The sequence below is a fragment of the Manis pentadactyla genome, chromosome 11, assembly GCF_030020395.1.
Source record: "Manis pentadactyla isolate mManPen7 chromosome 11, mManPen7.hap1, whole genome shotgun sequence".
Lineage (NCBI taxonomy): Eukaryota > Metazoa > Chordata > Mammalia > Pholidota > Manidae > Manis > Manis pentadactyla.
The window spans coordinates 38,978,717-38,984,716 of record NC_080029.1 but is presented as its reverse complement, the minus strand read 5'-3'; the positions used below and the strand labels follow the sequence as shown (position 1 = coordinate 38,984,716).

At 40.0% G+C, this 6,000-nt stretch overlaps 1 protein-coding gene across 1 annotated transcript in view; it reads left to right on the top strand.

Moving 5' to 3' along the window:
• Positions 1-1,950: 1,950 nt before the first annotated feature.
• The window catches only part of SYT16 (synaptotagmin 16), a 154,362-nt gene continuing 150,312 nt past the window's right edge, over positions 1,951-6,000 (top strand). The window contains 1 exon segment of the mRNA XM_057488395.1: positions 1,951-2,058. The gene's annotated coding sequence lies outside the window, so the exon portion shown is untranslated.

Below are 6,000 nucleotides of genomic sequence, written 5' to 3'. Positions count from 1 at the left end.
TTGGATTGTAAGAGAGTGTCAATACATTCTGGGAATGTATTTGCAAAATTTTGTGTTTGATTTTTTTTTTTTTTTAGGACAGGTTCCAGGGCCTCCATCAATATCAAATGGAGTTCTTGGCCCCAAAGATAGGAACCACTGTAGTGAGGTCTTAACTCTTAGTTTCTATGCTTTTTTTAAAAAGTAAGCATGAAGATAAAATACTATTTTTCTTTCTCTTATACTTTGGGAAAATAGACTAATTAGACATTCTGTAACAATTTCTCAGCTAATAATTACGTGATTCTTTTTGTTTGAAGCAGGAGTATTTAAGATCTTTTACAACTCAACAATGCCATATAACTTCACATTTTTAGTCTTTAGAATAACAGCTCAGTTACTGCTACTGGTTTCACAGTTTCACCTGTGACTTTTTGTGACCCTCCAAGTTTTAAATTACAGGCTCTATGGAGCTGTTCAGTGAAGAAATGAGAGGTTAATGCTTAGGAAATACTGTGTTTTTATTCCAGGTTATGGTAGTCACAGGAGAATGAAGCATTTTGTCTCCATCAAAACCCCAGCTTTTGATCTTGCACTTGCTTTTTATTGTAGGGGTTGTGGGCACAAGTAAGAGATATAAAGCACTTTTATGATTAACCAAAATATTTATGGCCAGAGTCTGAGTTTAGTCAGGGTAGCAAAATATATCTCTTCTCTAAAGGGAATAATTACTTACAGTTTGATAGCAAATGAGTAAAAATTTGTAGCAAATTCATCAAGGAGATGACTTGCCCATAAAGACAGAACTAATAATGCCAGTAAGCAGGTGGTTATGTATTTGCAAAAAAAAAAAAAAAATTATTAAGGCATAAGGTTTTAATAGCTATCATGGTGAATCAGATCAGTGTTTCTACCTCCTCTTTAGCAAACATTCCTTTGGTGATTCTCACACTCCCAATAAGCAGCTAGCTTTCTTTTACTCCCTTGAGGTGTGCAATATTGAAGTGTATATTATTAACTCCAAGAGGGATAAAAAATCATTATGACTTAGAGTTAGAAATAATCTCATAACCTAGAATTCAGAGAAGAAAGAGAAGGGGAGGTGCATTTTCAGGAAATACTTAGGTAGCCTTGAAGCAATTACTGAACCAACTTTCTCAAGGAAATACCATGCCTGGTGTACCTTGCTTTGCAGTTGTGAATGTGGCACAGAGCTGGGTAAGTTGGTTGTTAAGAACAGTTCTTGGGCTGACTTTGGTGTTCCGAGTGAAGGGGACAGTTTTCTTGGAAAAAAGTTTACACCTACATAATAGGTGTAAATTTATTCAACCTATTAAGATTTTGTTTTCTTTTAAAATTAATTTGAGAATCTTGCAGTCCTGGGCATTCCACTTCTGGATCCCTGTCATATGGGTTCATCTGACCTTGACAGGGAACAGGAGGTAGGGAGCTGGAGCTAGACAGAGGCTGGAGGTGCTGTGTGTGCCTGGAAAGGGGGAGAGGAAGTGGACCAGGGCTGCAGTAGCACTTCTGTGCTTTTTCTTCTCATCACTAGCGATAGGCTGGGCATCCCGCAGCCTGAAGGAAAGTAGGTGCTAGAAACCTGTTTGCTGTGCAGAAAGATTATAACCAAAGTTTCACTCTCTTATGCTTCAGTCAGTTTTTAAATTAATTTTGACCTTGGCACAGAGCTTTGAGCTGAGTGAACCTATGTACAGTCTTCCTTGCGTGTCTGAATACCTAGCCAGATGGGGTTGTATATGAGGATTAGTGTTCTATGCTCACTAGAAATCCCATGGCAATGTGGTCAGGCATTTGTAGACACCTGATTCTTTTACCAGGTGAGAAGGCCAGTCTTCTAGGGATTGGCAGGAGGCAGGTGGTGGCAATTACATTTTGTTCTCTTGTTTCTTTGCTATAAAATTGGCTCATGTCTGTAGATTATCTGCTACTCCTCTGTTCCAAGGCTCACTGGAGGTGTCTGGTTATTTTTTAATAACCTGGGTTAGGAACTGGGCACTGTTCCCTTTGGGGCCAGAGTGTAACATGCAGCTTGTTATCAGGAACACGATAATGAGGGTAAGTACATAAATCAGGATAAAAGCACATCTCAAAGCCCCATCTTTTGCAGGAAGCAAGGTGATTTAATAGAGGTAAGCCCGACACTTCCTGTGTGCATAGTCATTAGTGACAACCTGTGAATGTGTTGGGGGCAGGGGTGTGTGTGTGGAGGGGAAGTACCTTGTACTGTGGAGAACATCGCTAAAAGTCTATGAAAAATCCTTGTACTTACCAAATTTTTGTCTCTTCAGCATAGGCTTAATTCTGCTTTCAATCCATTCTGAGGCCCAAAGGAACCTTGACCCAGATACTGCTAGTAAAGAAACTTCTGGGGATTCTTTGTGTAGTCAGTTCCTCCAGCTGCACTCAGTACATCGCTGTAGGAACTAGTGGAGCAGACTGCGTGAAGTTTGCTAGTCAGGCCTGCTCACTTACCTCTCAGGCTTGTCAGACTAGAAAAACATTGTTGGAGTGGCTGGAGGTTTGAATATGAAATGAGGAAAGAAAATTCTAGGGATCTATAAGTTCATGAAGAGAGACGGACAGGAGCAGACAAAGTGTGTATTTTGTACGTAGAGGAGCATGGGAGCTGGGCAGGTGAGGAAGAAAGAGTCCGAAAGGGCCCTGTGAGGAATACTTACTGGGAGTTGGGCCCAGCACCCTGGGTCTGACCCTGCCCTTGGTAAAGTGGCCTCGGGCAAGGCATTAATCCGCTCTGTTCCTCAGTGGCATCACAGTTAAGAGGAGGTTGAACTCACTAAATTATCTCTTAGGACCTTTCTACATCTAACTACTACCAACATCCCTCTTTCTTCCAGGGGGGAGTATTTGGCTTAGTAGTAACTAAACAAACCTGAATTAATGCAACTAATACTTTATTCTTTTCTTTTTTAAAAAATACTCTTTTCTTCTGCTTTTGGTCCCTGAATTTACAGTGAATGCACACACATCTTAGATTTAGGAATCTTAGCTTCAGGAATGCCTATCTTAGATGTAGGCTATTTAGGAAATATCTTAGATTTAGGTTATTACTGCATTGCTAGGCATTTATGTCCCTGGAGAATATGTTTTATGAGAAGCTTGAATGTAACTTTGGGTAATGAAATGAGTTTTCTTATTTTTCTCCAGGAGTGCTTCTAAAAAGATGGTGCTTTAGCAGAGGTGTCCCCCAGATTAGCTGTAAGAGTGACTTAGAACTTCTGGTGGCTTACGTATGCTTTTAAATGTTGTTCAACAACTTTTTTTTTTTTTTTTTTAGTAAAAAGGTAGTTAAGACTGGAAATATACTGTGGCCTTTGCAGAAGACAGATCACTAGACTGAATTATTATTAGGCAATCATGTGGTATGGTTAACTTAGAGAAGTACTTTAGAACTTCTGGAAACCTATGGCACTTTTTCCTACGGCTTTAACTGAGTGAGGAAGGGGTGAGTTTGGTTAATCCACCTTCTTGCCCTATGTAGAGCTCACATCTTATCTAGGGCTTCTCAACTTGTGGTTGCTGAGTACAAAATGGGTCTAGCCCTAAAGAAAGACTTTTCTATTCTTCCCATGTGATTCATGCTAGAGCAGACAGCCTTCTCATCTTCTTTGCTTCATCCAGGAGTTTACACCACTGTCTCCCACTTCTTTTTATTGAGTCTAGAAAAAATGACTATCTGGAGGTTTCCCTGCAGATCACCTGCTCACAGATCCAAATGCTGCTACACAGGTCTACTCACATGTCCCGTGAGCCCCTCAAATTCTGTGTGTATATCACATTGTTACCTTTCTCTCCCAGCTGGCCCATTGTGTATATTTTCTGTCCCTGTGAGTAAAAACAGCTCTTACCTGATAGTTAGGCTTCATCTCATTCCTCATGGGCCACCAAATCCTAGAGGTCTCGACATTGTATCTGATGAACTGCCTTCTCTCCCCGCCGCCATTGCTATCGCCACTCCTCAGGCTCTCATTTGGATGTTGTAATGGTTTTCTAACTGTTTCTAGTAGGCAGAATAATGCCTCCCCCAAAGATGTTCATATCCTAATCCCCAGAACCTGTAGATACGTTAGGTTCCATGACAAAGCGTAATTCAGGTTGCTAATCAACTGACCTTAAAAAAGGGAGGGTATCCTGAATTATTCAGAGCAGACCAATATAATCACAAGATTCCATACAAGTGGAAGAGGGAAGCCGAAGTGACGCTCAGGGTGATGGAATAGCAGGACTTGACCTGCCCCTGCTGGCTCTGAAGAGGAAGGAAAGGGCCATTAATCAAGGACTTTGATCTGTTTTCTAGAAGAATGAAAAGGCAAGGCAACATATTACCCTCTGGAGCCTCCAGAAAGGCAGACAGCCTTGCAAACACCCTCATTTTAGCCCAGTGAGGCCCATGTTGGGCTTCTTCTGACTGACAGAACTGTGAGATGGACATGTGTGTTAAGTCAGTAAGTGTGTGATCATTGGTTGCAACAGCAATAGAAAACAAACACACTGCTCTTCCTACCTCTGTCGTGCCACGATCCCAGCCCACTGGCAGGCCTCCTGTCACTCATTCCCTTGTCTTTAAAACCTCTCGGTGCTTCTCCCACCCTTATGTTGTCTTTTTTTAGTCAGCATCTCAGTACTCTGTACATAGGAGGCAATGAATAAATCTTGAATGAATAAATGAGAACAACCCATTTTTCAGCACCTTGGTCCAATTTGTGATTTTGAATTTGTGGAGATAAATTAAAAATCAGTTGGTTACCTCATATTTTATATATCTCTTCCTGGGAACAGGATGAAGTCAAAATACATTCTGTCTTTTATTTTTCTTCTTCTTCTTTTAGCTTCTTTTGTTTTTAAATTATACACAATAAAATTCTATTACAATGTGGCCAGTTTGATGAATGAAAACAAAGACTTACAATGAAGCCACTCAGAGAGGACCACTGCTATTATTTTGATATGTAGCTTTGTAGTTATTTATGTATCTACATTATTTTTTAAAAAGGATGAAATAATTGAAGGGGACAGAGGCCCCAAATCTTAGTCATATAAATTAAGTCATGTGGATGAAAGTATAGCATAGGGACTATGGTCAATTGTTCTGTAACATCTTTCTATGCTGACAGATAAGTACTACACTAATTGGGCTGAGCATTTAATAATGTAAATAACTGTCAGATCACTATGTTGTCTAATTGAAACCAATATAACATTGTATATCAACTATACTTAAATGGGCATCACAGTCAGCAATAAAAATAAATTAAAAATAAGTACATATAAAGGATACTTTACATATTTTGAAACTTTTGAAATATAGTGTGACTATTTCTCTATAGCCCTTATAATGACTACACAGGATTCCTTTGTGTGGCTGTCCTAAAATTTATTTAACACCTTTCTCATGTTATTGAACTTTTATGTTGTTTCCAACAATTTTTCTCTGTTAGGAACAGCACTGCAGTTAATACCTCTTCTGTTAGTATCTTTGTGCATGTTTATGATTATTTCCTTAGAACAAATTCTTTAAGTGGCATAGCTGGATGAGAGACCCTGAAATATTTGTGGTTCTTGATATGTATCACAAAACTGCCCTTCAGGAAAATTGTACCAAGTTGCTCTCCTGTCAGCAGTGTCCTCTCCTCAAGCCGACCTTCGTGCTTTTGCCATCTTGTGAGTATACAGGAGGACTAGAGATCATGACATTGAAGGTAACAAGAGGATTTCCAATTTTACATCCAAAGTGGGCACTGATTTAACCAGTTGAACACAGATTGGGCACCACAGTCAGCAAATAGCACCCCCAGCTTCTTTGTAACTAAGATGTCCTCTGATTGTACCTCAGAGGACTGGGGCCAATACCACTCAGAAAAGCCTGTGGGTTGGCCTCTCCCTTCCCACCACATCAAATTCCAGAAATGAAGGGTGGAATCATGGTCCCCACGTGTTCTTATAGGCTTCGGATCTCTGGCAGGCATCTTTAAAAGGAAC